The following is a 15373-nucleotide window of genomic DNA, read 5'->3' as shown; positions in this document are numbered from 1 at the left end:
TTTCTGCATTTTTTCCCCACACCGCTCCTTTAAACATGCTACAACCTAACTTTACTGTAAGGGCACACTATTGATATCTTCCTTTGTATTTTTGTGGTATGTAGTATGTGCACGTGGATGTCATATGTCTGCCAATGTGTATGTATGATGTGCATAAACTATTGGACACCTTAATTTCCTTCTGGATAAATAAAGTATCTCTATCTATCTATCTATCTATCTATCTATCTATCTAGGCTATGACAAAAACAAGCAATAGAAATCCTCATATTTAAGAAGCTGGTACCAGCAAAAACGACAGAGAAGATTAATCAATATACATATGCAACTGCTTCTTAATTTTCGGTCAACTGACTAATTATCTAATCAACAAATTTCACATCCTGAACGTGATCGAAAATGATGCTTAGATACAGTAATGAGGGAAGGATACAGGTCATTTGGATGTGGATTTGTATATTTGGGTGTATGTTTGGGCCTCCTGTGAGTATGTGGACCAGCTTTTGGCAATATTGACTATGGCTTACAGATGTTTATCAGAGCACTGGAGTTGGTTCTTTACCGGTAACGCTTTTTTAGAGCACTTAAACAACGTTTCTTAAACACATAACACACTGGAAGAGGTAACATGGAAATGTAACTGGAATCCATAAAGGAAGTACAATTTGCATTTTCAGGTGGTCAAAAAATAATAATAATTCTATAAACATAAAGCATGCCTGTTTTAATCCTTCAAGAAATAATACTCTGGGAATTAAAACACTGGGACATTACAATAGATAAAGCTTCGTAAATCTTTTGTGCTTTTATTATAAAAGTTGAAGAAATCTTTGCCACGCGCTGCATATAGGAAATAATTTGCACATAGAAAAAAAAAAAACACAATAGCGGATTTAATTGGCTCATTTCGCATTGTCCCTAATATTAACCAATTACAAATGTGAATGGGTGGGGCTTGAAACTGGATTTTTTTTCCTTCTTCGTTTTTCTGGTGCCAGAGGGAGCAGAGGGAGGGGTAAGTGCTGAGAGTGTTGTTGTCTGTCGCTGCTGGGGACAGACAGAGCTGGCCAAGGTCGGTGAAAGTACTGCTGAGACCAACATAACATCCTAAAAAGTACTACCCCAAGAGACATACAGGTGAGTTTTTGTTTTAAACCAACTTTTACGCGTGTTTAGTGGGCGCTAAATTAGATTTACGTCACCTGGTGTCGTGCCAAATTGCGTATCCCCGTCAAAATCAGTGACTGTCAAACGAGTTCACATGGGAAGAGATGCCGGGGAGGAAGCGCTAACTTGCTAGCTAACGTTAGCTGCTTCTGAGCGCTGAAATTAGTTACGTGGTGGCGTGAAGCGTTGTGCAAGTGTGACTAGACTTTTATTAATTTACCTCTCGTGCACTGTTTTAGGCTCTCTGACTGTTTTATTGAGGAAATACCCTTTGCTGGGTTTGCTTGACAGCAGTGCCGGGCTAACAGGCGGATCCTGGCTAGCCAACGAATTTAGCTTGCAAGTAACAGCCGAAATTGAGCCACATTGCATTTGAGTTTTCCCAATGATTTGGTTATTGCTTTATTTCGATCCTTATTTGCTTGCTTGAATGCTTGAATGAGTGAAGTGAGCGACGGTGTGCAAAATGAAATGCTTTGGGGCCCTTGTTTGCTCCAAGTTATAACAATTTAACAACTCTTCCCATCCGCAATCACTGCGTTCAAACAACTGTGTAGCGTTCACCACTAACTGACATCAATGTGCTGTACTTATTCAGGCAGGTGGTTGGAACATTAACATGAGTTGTTTACTTCCTGCTGTTTTAATGTGTGAATTTCTCAACCTGTCTAACCGGGGAAAGAGCCCTCTTACAGTTAAATATTTTTGGGTCTCAGACTACGGTTGCAGATGCCCGACAACAGCAGCTGTTTCTTTCTCTTCTCTTGACATGAGCTGCCAATGAGTGACTCTATTTCGTCCCATTGTATGTTATCGGAGTACACACTTCATTACATCCAGCTACAGCAATACATCATTGTCCATGATTCATTCAGTCCTGTGTTATGAGTCAATGCAGTGTTGAGGTGTAGATGGTGGTACCTAGTAAAGCTCAGTATGTGGTAGTGGGGGGCTAAAGTTACATGGCTGGTATTGATTGTTTAGGAAATTAGTCATGCCTACGGATTTTCCAAGAACTGAGTCCACATTGGTCTGCTGTTTGAAACACCGCAACACTGAATCGTGGGAACCAGTTAACTATCCAATGTAAGGGGTCTTTAAAAAGTGTCTGGACATAAAATGAGTTACATATTTGTTGCCAGCTTAACCTTTTTAAAACCAGCTTGTGATGTATTTTTGTTGGTTCTGAGATCGTGGCTCTCAGCGCACTGAAATGGCGCTCTTTTGTTGGAGAGGACATACAGCAACAGCTGCACTCCTTAATGTGTGTGTGTGTGTGTGTGTGTGTGTGTGTGAGATGTTTTGTGTCAATTGGTATGCCAGCCTGTAATTACAGTGTTTTTGGAATGCTGGTTGATTATTGTCACTTATTAACATGCTAGACAATGGCTGTTGTGGATGAACCTGATCTGTCATGGAAGAAGCTAAAATGCTTTGCATGTTCTTTGCATGGCCTGCATGTAGTCTAGTTGTGCGCCAGTATTCACTTTAACACCACGGGGACAAGTTAGGGCACGCAGGGCTTCATACAGCCCCGAAAGGAAGGCGCCAAGTCATCACTATAAGCAGCAAGATATGAAAAGAATCCCGTATTATGTGGCACTTACAACCATATGTAAACAAAGTCTGGTTTGGTTTTGGTGTTGGCAATGATTACTATACTCATCTGATAAGCTTATACTTTGTTACAAGTGTGCGGCTAATGTAAACTGACTAATCACTTTATGCAGGGTTTTGTGTGGCGCTTGTGAACCATGAAAAGAGCAAAAGACATGTCCGACTTTACAAATGTGTCTTGGCAGAGTCTGAATGCAGTGTGTGTGCTTGTTGGGGGGGGGGGGGGGGCTCTGGCAGAGCAGCACTATAGCTGTTAGATTGCAGTTTAAACTCTTGTAGTTTTGGTCTCTCACCGCTCAGTGTAGGCGTCTGTGACAGAAAAACAGGATATGGCATCTCACGCCCTCTCGATCACTGGCATTTTTTTTTTTTTTGCACATTGTGGTTTTTAACCTGCCGTTGCATTACAGGTTGCCTGAGGCAAGCGCGGGGAGCCTTTGTGTTGCATCGCAGTGTTTCTTTTGTACTTATTTAGCACTGCCAGGCTGCCACAAAAAGAGCACTGCCACAACTTCGCAAGAAAATACAGTAAGAATGGAATGCATAAATACTAACCATAGACAAGTATGACGAAGATGTTAAGCGTTAATCATTTGATCGCGATAAAACAGTCGGGTATAACGTTTTCACCTCTGCAACACCCACAAGAATCAAAACGGGATATAGAATATGTATTGATGTCAAACCTAAAGCAAAACTACACAGCAACTCATGCTTCACATCACTTTTAGGTTGAATGTGTGTTGTCATGATCAAAGAGACACAGTATCCCCCTGAAATGCAGTTAGCAAGCTGGCATTGATGCTACCTTCTGATGTGTGAAATATAACGACCCCAGCCATTACAGTCGTATTACAAAGGTAGGCATCCAGCTACTGAAATTGCTGCTTAAAGCGCTCACCAGGCCGGATAAAGGTAATGTGATATTTTGCTGTTGAGCTGTTCTCAAACTCCAAATGCTTGCAGCAGCGTTTTTTGTTTGTTAGAGTCCAACTATGAATCCCAAGTTGCTTTGTGACACTAAAATGAGAAATCCCAAAGGATTTCCTTTCAGCACTGCACACTGTGCCAAGTCCGATATCTGATTTTTTTTTTTTGGTTTTAGCTGACCAAGCGGTACCAAGCAGTCTTATATCAGCATTTTACTTTTGATGCCAGCTGAGGTTAGCGTGGAACACTGCTGAGACACATTTGATCACTCACTTTTTATTCTGTGTCAACTTTTGGCCAGCGTTCTAGTTCCTTTTCCTGTGTTCATTCAACTGAAGAATGAGAAGGTCACTGTTGCATCAAGAGAAAACAAATAGCCCAGAAAGTAACAACAGTTATTTTTAAGCTAACAACAAGTATGGCAAGTGTTTACAGGTATGACCTGGACAAAGTCATTGTAAGGGTTGGGTATCGTATGGGTTTTTTCCGATACCGGTGCCTGAACTGATACTTTTTTTTAAAAAGTGGGAGGGGGGAGAGCACAAAACGACAGTCTGTGACATTAAAGAACGGCTTGGCCATATGGTCAAAATTAAATGATTTATTAATAGTGTAATAACAATAACTTATTTCACCAGTGAATTGCTGTTTAGCGACAAAAACTACCACCAGATGGGAAAAGGGTATTTTACAATAACTTTGAATGCACCACGAGGCTTAAGGTTGTGACGCACTAACCCGATAATCGGCCGTCGGACAGTCTGGCGAGGTCAGTGACTCGAGTCTATTCGGTGTGTTCGGTGCCGTCGGCCTTCATTTTGGCCGATTTGACATGTTGAATTGGAAGTCGGCCACTGCCGGCAGTCAGACTCAAATGACCCATCTGATTGGTAGAGTGCTAACCCGGAAATGGGGAGCGGGATGAGCGTGACTAGAGTCTCAAAATCTGACAAATCTTTTAAACTGACCTTTGTTGATCTGAAATGAAGACAGATTCAGCAACAGCATGGCCTATTTCTCGCTTAAAATGTTTTCAGAAACACGTTTCGGTGAACTATTTTAGTACAATATGAGATCGTATTCTGAACAAGCCGCCATGACAGTCGGTCTTTGAATTTCTAGAGAAACCAGACCCACGTGACGCGTTCGTCCAATCAGCTGCCGGTTTTCATTTTTGGGCGACAATACAGATTAGCGCCGCCTGCTGTTATGGAGACGTATTACGTCTCGTCACTTTGGTGTGTTCCGAGCCACTTTTTTGACCAACTCGGGGAGACTGATCAGCCCAACTGCCTTTTCTGCCGAGGGTCGGCGGTCTGGTCGGTGTGTCAGGGGCTTTAGGCTACCAGTTTCAAGTGAACTCATCGTCTGGGCAGCTGCAGGCCGTTGGACATCCCGCTGTTGGAATCCTCTACAGTGAAATACAGTCACACTACACCGTTTAGCTGTCAGCAATTTAACTGTTTTTAAGCCAGCTACTAGCTAACGGTAGGCTAACGTTACCTGCTGCCAAGTGTAGGGTTAACTAGCGTCACGTAGAGCGATGCCTCTGTTGCCATCAGACAGCAGCGCAGACATTTAAGTGACACCAAAAACAAACGTTGCTGTTCGGTCCCGTAGACACCACCCGTTAAGGCACTGTTGCCGTATTAGCACCGGGTTTCGGATCCCAACCCAAGTCATTGTCTCCAGAACTAAAATGACTAAAATAAAATATGTGAGGTCATAATGGCTACGTTGTGCACATCCTTCCAGGAGAAGCTGTCATTACACTTTTGTTTTAATTATCATAATTTGATTCAGGCTGAACAAACTGGCTAAGAAGTCCCTCAGCTCCTGGCTCTCAGTGCTCGGCACTCCTCCTGTTGTCAGCCACTAATCGTCCAGTTTGCCGTGGACCCCCCAGCCAGCGCGGACTCAGCCAACACTGCCATCTGGGCTGGAACAGAAAACCCAACAGACTTCTCACTGGCTCTAGAGCCTCAGATGCTCAGCTAACTGTGTGTGAAAGGGAGAATAAACTGTATACAGCAACGTGAAGACAGAAGTCAACTAAACTATTCATCAATGTGTTTGGACTCAATGTAGGCAGTGTAGGTGAAGAAAAGCACTTCAATAAAGTGCCAATAAATAAAGCATCCCTGCTCTGCTTTTCTATGCCTTTACCATGTGCATATGAGATGTTGGTGGGACTTCAACTTCAAAAAAGATCCAATCAAGTGTAGGGCTGGGCGATAGGGAGAAAATCAGATATCACGATATTCTTGACCAAATAGCTCAATATCGATATTGTGGCGATATTCTAGGGTTGACAATTGGTGCTCTAACAAAAATATCGTGACGATATCTAGTCTCATATCATGATATCGATATAATATCGATATATTGCCCAGCTCTAATCAAGTGTAGGGTTGGGCCTCGTGTTGATTTTAACAATTCTGATTCCAATTGCGATTCTTCCGTTCGATTCCGGTTCTTATTGATTTCTTGATTTTGATGATTTGAGGGGTGGAGTTGAAACAGGTCACATGCCTATTTCACAGATAAGAGGACATTTTTATTTTGATTCTATGGTGATTTACAGTTTTACCGGGTTTTTTTCCAACGTAAAATAAAGCCACACTAGAGCGCCACTTACTGTGCTCCACGGCTGCAACACAACAAGCGCCCTGGCCGCTACGGAAACCCAAACTTGCTCATGTTAATTGGGAACCGATGATCGGATTTGAAACTAAATCTTCCAAACGATTCCAATAAAGAAACGATTCCAGTGGAATCGTAATTTTTAAAAGGATTCCAAGTTGGAACCGGTTCTCGATGCCCAATCCTAATCAAGAGCTATAAATGAAAACGCCTGTGTAGGTGTACTAATAAGACATTTCTAAGAACTTTACACGTCACAGTAAAAAATTACAGATTGTTGAATTCCATTGAGCTGCTGCAGATTGAGGGTCCTGACATTGTGCATGCCCCCGCCGCTGCTGAAAGAAATTCTAAAGTAAAATGTACCTGAATTGAGGAATATGTAGGATGTTACTACAGACCTTCCTGTAATCTTACGTTGCAACGTCTGCTGTAATCTGCTGTAATTAGTGTACTATTATCAGCTGGAGTGTGCAGTGCGTGCTTGACGCCACTCTTTGCAAAGCGTTACTGTTCAGCAGTGTGGATGCTCACATCGTTCTAGGTATGTTTATTGTTGTTGTTATTGTTCTTGGTGGATGGCCCTTTAACGTTATTAGTGACACCTGTGCTTTTTTCCAACAATGATGAGGCAAAATATCTGCTGTGAAAAGGGCCTATGACTCGGGGCTATCATTTTAGCCATAATTGTGTACCCACTTGCACAAGGAGCCTTTTCAGTCCCACAATTTGGCAAAGCAGGATTAATCAATCTCAGCTGTTAGAACGGCTTATCTCTCCAAGCTTAAAGTGTTTTAACAGTTAAGCCACCAGTGTTCAGTGTTCACCGAGACTAATGTCCTCCAGTCAGAATTCTGTTCAAATATTTTTATTCGTTGCCGGCCGTCCTCGATCCCCTCCTGTTTATTATTTATTACTTTCAGGAAATTAGTTATGTGTGTGTGTGTGTATTCGACCATGGCCGTGTCACAATAAAACACCATGCGAAATCACTGTCTGCTCCGAGTTCCTGTTTTGCCCCCCGACTGCCCCTCCGCCTGTCTCTTCATCTGTCTGTCTGTGAGAATTGAAAAGTGCGTGTTTCGAACCGCGCTGCTTTATGACCCCGCACACTTCCCGCTCACGTTTCACTTTTTATACTCACATCCTGTCAGCGGGACAACAGCTCTCTGTAAGTCTGTTTGCCGTGCACTTTCAGTAGGCTCTCACTGGCCGCTATTGTGCAGAGGCCGTGCTTGTAATTGCCGGTCCTGTTAAGTTTATTGCCCCTCAAGTGCTCCAGTATTACTGTTACTATGTTTTTTTTTTTTCTTTGGTTTGTCGTAATGTTTGCTCATGTAACAACATAGACTCTCCACGGAAATCATTTAAGCTGGTTTTACGGTCGGAAACTGAATTCTTTTGGTTCACTAAGAGGCTTTCAAACCCTCCATCTTTCAAAACACAGCCCACGTGTGCTAACGCACAGCTATGTTTAATGGAGTTTATTTATTTCACAGTTAACTTATCTGCTTTGAATATTGTTGTGATGATATTCAATGCGATGCCGCCTCATGTCAGATAAGTAACCTGTTGTTTTTGAAACCTGAGTGGTGATATGACTGGCTCATTTAAAATGCACACCATCTGTCCTATTGATTTTTTTCTTTTTTTTGCAAACTACTTTCAGTAACTGGCTTCTTTGCTTTGGCAGTTTATTTATGCACAAATGCCCAAAGCTCATGCTTTCTAGGCCACTGGAAAATTGGAAAGCTTTGGAAAATGTGTTGCAGTACAAAAGCTAAGTTGAAAGTTCTAAAACTACAAGATAAACAGACTGAATTAGTCTCACCCTTTCAGTCCTTGTCACCTGTCCTATTTTATGTCATGTTTTTACAGAGTTGATTGCCATTTAACAAAACGTTGTCACACTTCTGCTCTGTGAATCACACTTTCTGGTTAATGAAGTGAAATTACCTGCAAAGCCACTTCTCTTTTGCTGGCACAATGCTACTGCCAGATCTGTGTTTTGAAAGCATATTCAGTTGGAATGTAAAAAGGTTTTTGATACAAATATGCAACAGTATGCATCACCGAGTGGACCACTAGCTGAATTTATAAAGCATCATATTTGGCCTTGGCAATGATTAGAGAGCTGACCGTGTGCTGCCGCCCCACCTGTTTTTCTGCAGTTCCACAGCTGGCAGAAGGATCTTGGCCTCTGCCTCTGGCTGGCTTTTTGCAATTCAGCAGCACTCTCACTGATCTCAGCGGCTGCAGGAATCCAGAGATTTGGCGTTTCTGCGCACCGCCTTGGTTGTCTTCTGCACACGTGCTGCATGATGGTTTGCATACACGGTGTCACAGCCAGCCACACACACACACACACACACACACACACACACACACTATCTTTGTGGGGACCAGTCATTGACATAATGCATTCCCTAGCCCCTTACCCTAACCTTAACCATCACAACTAAATGCCTAACCTTAACCCTTACCCTCACCATAACCTAATTCTATCCCTAATCCTACAACCAAGTTTTAACCCTCAAACAGCCTTGTGCGGTCCAGCATTTTGGGCCCTACAAGGCTGTGCAGACCCCACAAGTATACTGTATTCCCCGGTTTTTGGACCCCACGAATATAGTAAAACAAGCACACACACACACACACACACACACACACACACACACACACACACACACACACACACACACACACACACACACACACACACACACACACACACAGGGGTTAGCCCCGAAGAGAGCGACAACTTCAGCACAAGCTCACTACCTTAAAGGGGTCATATTATGCTTTTCTGTATTTTCTGTCATATCTACAATGTTATAATGATGGAGTTTCATGTTAAACATGGCCAAAACTTCAAATAATGAGTTAAATGTATTATAGAGAAATCCCTGTGAGCTAAAATGCTCCGATTTCAACAGTTTTTTTTTTTTTTTTTTTAACTCTCGGCTAAGTGTTACGCAACTCTAAGCCGGCCTTCTATGATTGGTCATCTGCTCCAGGTAGGCAGGACTGGAGTGTTTTTTTTAAATTTTTTTATTTTATTTTATTTTTTTTTTATTAAGCTACTGATGTGATAACATTGTCATAATGTAACAGCATTCTAACGGCAGTAAAATATGTCATCTTGGCTGCTAGTGTTGTTAAATTCCCAATTCCGGGTCACATTACTCCTGAAACATTACCGGTTATGTCTTATTTGGTTTAACTGTGATTTTTGACTGTAGAAAGTGCTGCTATATTCTATCAGTGTCCACTGCTAAACTATAGTAGGAAAAGGACATTTGGCCCAGATATGTTGCGTGATTACTGAGTGAGTGCACTTGATCTCGGCCCAGGTCACGCCAGCAGACCTGTCTGATGACAGAAACCAACGGCGTGCTCTGTAAAGGTCAGGTATCGTCTGCTAGACCAATCTGAAGTGATTCGCTCTAATCCTTCACAGCAGAGCCAGCGTTTACGGAAAGCCATAAATAGGTTTGCTATCGTAAGGAACACCCCTGTCCACCGCTCCCTGCGTTGGTATAGCCAGTTTTTGCAGACATTACCCAGAGACCATTTCTCTGAGCTGTGAACAACAATCTCAGCCTCTTTTATATCCTCTGTCTCAGTGTTGACGGATTCCTGTAACAGTTAGTGGCTCACTTTAAGGCTGGATAGTATTAGCAAAATTAAATATCACAATATTGGAAATATGAAAAAAATAATTAGAAAAGATCACTATCAATCATGCAGATGATGATGATAATGCAGGTCAATTCACTGATCCTTTTTTTTATTTAGCCTATTAAAAGAATAGCTCAACATTTTGGGAAATATGCTTCTTAGCTTTCTTGCTTTCTTAGTTTGATAAACTAACTAACTGTGCTTTTGCCGGGTGCAGTGACTTGTTTTTGTATGGATCAACAAATAAGAATTAACATGTAAGTTAGTGAGCTTTAGAGGTGCTGGTAGGTGCAGTGTGTTACCTTCAGAGAGGGCCAGGTTGGCTGTTTCCATTTTGCTAAGCATACCAGATTCATATTTAGCTGAAAGAGATGAGAGAGTTACCGACTTTTCTCATCTAATTGGCAAGAAAGCTTTACTGCTTCGTGGGGCTGGGTATCGGTACTCAATACTTTTAATGTATCAACCGAAATGACCCAGTACCCAACCAGTCTAACGATACCTGCATTCGATTCTTTTTGTACCCAGATCTAGAAAAGAATGACTATTTGAATGGTTTCGCTCGCTATGGTTCTACCGCAGCCGCTAGTGGTGGTGGCATTTTACGCAACTAAATGCTTCCATTCACATGATGGGAATGAAGTAGAAAAAAGGCCCTAGACGTTATCCAGTCACGATATCACAATACCGATAACTGACAATATATTGCACAGCTCTAGTTCACTTCCCCACTAATGCAAGAAACGTATGTGTCCACCTGGAGTTTTGCAAGTGGCTTTGGATAAATGCATTTATCAAATTACTTTTTGTCTGAAAACATCAAAGCAGACTTTAAGTATCTGCAAACAAGTCAGAATTAGTTAATTTCATAATGTTTAGGTCATATTTATGGCAGTAGCACACCTGTTTGAGTATATCAGTTAGGGTGATCTTCTCTTACTACCAGGGTCAAGGGAGCTTCTGTTAGCCTAGCTTGGGTGCCTCCACCCAGCAGAGAAGGAGCCTGTAGTGGTGGAGATTTTGCTCGATGCTCTCACATACACACTCAGTAACACTGGTTTCACACAAGGCTCAGTCACACACAGACATGGTTCCCTTTGTATCTGCAGTGCTGTTGACATGCAGGGCTTGGCAGAACAGAAGTGGCATTGAGCAGAGACGTAGGAGGAATTTCTACGCCTGGAGTCCCACTCTACGCTGCAATGGCTGCTAACAGCCAGGCAGCCAGTCTGCCTCCTCCTCCTCTCCAAATACCAAACGCCCTCCTTAACTTTCCTACTTGCTTTTTGCCTTGATTTCTTTTCCTCCTTGCATTGTTCTCTTCATGCATGCACTCCTATGTGCCTTGGCAGTCTGTCTCTCTCTATCCCACTTTCTCTTTCTCAGCATTGACAGAAGCCGCCCCCCCCCGCCCCCCCCCTCTGAAGAGAATGATGAAACGATCACTGTGTGTTTTGTCACTGTTGCCATTATCAGCATCCCTTTCCCTCTCTCTACACCAGAGGCCAGATGTTGAGCAGGGATAGTGCTGAGTTTGTAATGTGCAAGTGTAAAAATGAGGCAGCAGGCCCAGCTGACTGAAGCAGCAGGCACACAGAGCCAGCAGCTGAACACAGCCGAGTACTGCAGTAGTGTGCTGCAGTGTCACTCGCTCAAGTGTAGGGTTGGGCATCGTTTTGATTTGAACAATTCTGATTCCAATTCCGATTCTTCCGTTTTGATGCCGGTTCTTATCGATTCTTTGAGGGGTGGAGTTGAAACGGGTCACAGTCATGCTTGTGTCACAGATAAGAGGAATATTTTATTTAGATTCAATAGTGATTTACAGTTTTACTGGGCTTTTTTTAGCCACACTTTATTTACATTTTTATTGGAATCATAATTTTTGAAGTTGGAACCGGTTCTCGATGCCCAATCCTAATCAAGAGTGTGTGCACGTGTGGCTGTGTGACATGCTATGTATGGTTTCTGAGTGAGAGCATTTCAGAGAGCAACACGAGTACTTAAAAATGAGCTGTGCTTGATGTACGAGTCCTAACTGCTGAAGAGTTCTTCAGTGTGTGTATAAAGTGTTTAGAGCACAGTTAGTAGAGCGAAACAGTTGAATCCTGTGCTGGTATGTGAAGTAGACTGTAAGAGGGAAGGATAACGAGTGTCTATGATACAGCAGAGAGAAGCAAGGCTGCCATTGTGGTGGTGCTGGCCAGGGTTCCCCGTCTCCACCCAGCCCACCCTCTACCCTTCCTTCCAGCAGCCCCCCAGCCTGTGTCCATATTAGGGCAAAACTCAGCCAACCTCCCCTGGAGCTGAGCTCAACCCCCCAACATGCCCTGCTGTCACATTCGCTCCAGCAAAGGGAGCCTAAGGGAGACGCAGCTCCCCTAACCCAATTTGAAGGCCTGTTTTCCTGGCCAGTCAAAATGGCACAAGGATTCAAAAAACGGATGCAGAAGGCCAAGGCCAATCTTGTGTAGTTTTTTTTAGTGGATGGTGTGTTTTAATGGGTTTTTTTTGTACTTTTTAAGGATGTGTAGTTAATGGGCTTAACTTGAGCAGAGCTTGACCATATGCCACTTGGTGATCACTTTGCTCCAAAATGCCACGTAGTTTCATATGTGCATACAGCCTTAGTTAAGATAATGGAATCGATAATCCTGGCTGCGTTGGTGCCAAGCTCTACTTATTCTGCAATCATTAAAGCTATCAATTTCGATCACAGACTACCCAACTCTACTTAGTTCTTAAAGGAACACGCCGACTTATTGGGACTTTAGCTTACAAACTGGGAACTATTAATTTGGAATTTATTTATGCTCGCAGCACCTGAAAAGCCCTGTGACGGTGCTTTTCAGGTGCTGCGAGCAAATCACTCCGCCCAAGTAGCAGAAGTAGCAGTGCTTCGCCTTCTGAGAATATAGTTCCCAGTTTGTATACGGTTAGAAGATGGCTGTATCTCATGTGACCTTGTTATTTGTACATGCTGTGTATACAAATCACAACATGTAAATAGGAAAATGTTGGCGTTATTTTGTCACTTATTGGGAGCAGTAGGCTAGATGGAGCCGGTTACCTCCAGGATCTGAGGCTAGCGGTGGGCGCGTCAGACAGAGTTACGACATGCACGGAGACGAGAAGGGTACGAATGGACTTATCTAACTCTGGGGGATACGGTGAATATAAGTCCCAATAAGTCGGCGTGTTCCTTTTTAATAGTTTGAAATACTTCTTCCATGATTGTTTTGCCTCAGTAGCCACAGAGGTAGTGAGTATGCACAGATTATACCAGACCAAAGGTCAAAACCACATAAGTAGATGTTTACTCATTAGGAGGCAAGGGCTCCTGTGCTTCGTTACCAACTTTATTAGAGTATTTTACTGGTAAATGCTCACCAATAAGACCAAGTAATAGGATTGGGCATCGAGAACCGGTTCCAACTTGGAATCGTTTTCAGAAATTCCAATTCCAATGGAATCGTTTCTCTATTGGAATCGTTTCGAATCTGATCATCGGTTCCAAATTTAACACACGCACGTTTTGGTTTCCGTGGCGGCCACCGTACTTCTAGGCGGTTGTTGTGTTGCAGCCATGGAGCACAGTAAGCGGCGCTCTAAAGTGTACGTTGGAAAAAGCCCGGTAAAACTGTGAATCACCATTGAATAAAACTAAAATGTTCTCTTATCTGTGAAATAAGCATGTGACCTGTTTCAACTCCACCCCTCAAAGAATCGGAATCCGGAATCGAACGGAAGAATCGGAACTGGAATCAGAATTGTTCAAATCAACACGATGCCCAGCCCTACCAAGTAACTTAGGAAAAACATAAGCAGTCTGTACAAAAGGCATGCTGTTATGGTACTGTAATGGGACTTTGGATAACACTGGTAGTGAGAGACACACTCATTAAACAATTGGTTTGTACTTTCTGCCAGTCACTTTCCTACAGAATCCCAAACAGAAGTTATTTTGGGTCATTGGTGTTGATTTTGGTTTCCTTTGGTTTATACAAAGTCCCTCTTAGAGGAACTGGGTCGACTTAACAGACATAAGAACTACTGGGTTAGCACACAGACATTTTAGACACGGATTTAACTGTCATCTTCCGTCTTATCACGTGGAGACGCGCACATAGACAGGTTTGGATGAGTACACGCTGGCCAAAGAACTGTTGGAGTGTTAAAACGGTGTATTGAAAAGCCCAGGTCTCCATTATATTTTGAATTTCTGACAGTCAAGCGTCAATGTTAAAACAAAAAAATAGAGAGAGTAATGGCGTATCCGTGCGTAACAGTCATGGTTCAATACGTACCGCGCTTTTGGGGTCACGGTTCGATGTGTTTTGGCACAGTTAGGAAAATGAAAGATACATTTGTTTTTCATTTAAAAACAAAAGTCAACAATAAATAAAGGGTAATGGGCCTTCTTTCTGTAATAAAAGTAGAGGCAGAAGGCACTCAAAACATTGCATTATGGCCAATAAATGAACTTAAATAGAACTCAATGCACTATGTCAGTAGGTCATTGTAAGTACACTGTGCTCTTCATGGTTGTGAAAAAAAAAAAGTCTGAATTAGCACTACTGAATATGCTAGGCTAACAGGTAGGGGTAATCTTGAGTGGCACGTTTTAGATAATAGTCAACAACTCAAACTGCTAAAGGTCCTTAAGAGGACGAACAGAGTCTGTATTTATGTTCTGCACAAGCCATGCTGTAGCCTCTAATTAGATTGTATTCAGTTGTAATTACTTGGTTTAATAAGGCATACCACACAGGACGCTGCGTCCCAAACCGAATATGTGTACCCTTACACCCATGATAAGGAGAGGAGGAGGAGGAGGAGTAGGAGGAAAATGCTGACACTTGTTGCTTGTATGACAGATGTATCAGCCTATCGCAGTCGGTTGCTTTCAAACTGTAGCTTCACTGAAGCTTTTTGCTCAGATTTGGATTTTGCTGCTCCATTATTGTGGCAAGCAGTCAAATCCAGGCTTTAAAAAGGTATGCGTTAGCATAACTTGTTGAGTGTGAATTGGATACTGCATCTGCTTCATTCCATAATGATACTGAGCTACAGCCCCTGTCACAAGATCTCCATGTCTGATTCCATGCCAAAATGGCTGGTAGATAAACTCCCAGGCACAGCCAACACGTAGAAGGCATTTGGCTAGTGGTCCTTTTCCACCGTCTGGGTTTTTACTGTGTTTGACTAGCAACCACCGGCCTTTTTAAAATGTATTTCTTTTTTATTGGCTGTTCTTTGTTCCTTAACGTGGAGAGCACAGCGGGCTCTGACTCAGCTGGGAATGTGCTATTCAGGATCAAAACTGAGAAGACTT

General features: G+C 42.6%; 1 protein-coding gene across 3 annotated transcripts in view; it reads left to right on the top strand.

Annotated features, from left to right (window-relative positions):
* Nucleotides 1-984: 984 nt before the first annotated feature.
* The window catches only part of fam49a (family with sequence similarity 49 member A), a 44119-nt gene continuing 29730 nt past the window's right edge, over nt 985-15373 (top strand). For 2 of the 3 annotated variants that reach the window (XM_036005378.1, XM_036005377.1), the window contains exon 1: nt 985-1137. The gene's annotated coding sequence lies outside the window, so the exon portion shown is untranslated. The remainder of the gene's footprint in view (nt 1138-15373) is intronic. The other variant, XM_036005379.1, reaches the window with a different exon arrangement.

Source organism: Sander lucioperca, chromosome 9 (assembly GCF_008315115.2).
Source record: "Sander lucioperca isolate FBNREF2018 chromosome 9, SLUC_FBN_1.2, whole genome shotgun sequence".
In the NCBI taxonomy this organism is placed as follows: domain Eukaryota; kingdom Metazoa; phylum Chordata; class Actinopteri; order Perciformes; family Percidae; genus Sander; species Sander lucioperca.
This window is presented reverse-complemented; position numbering and strand designations above follow the sequence as displayed.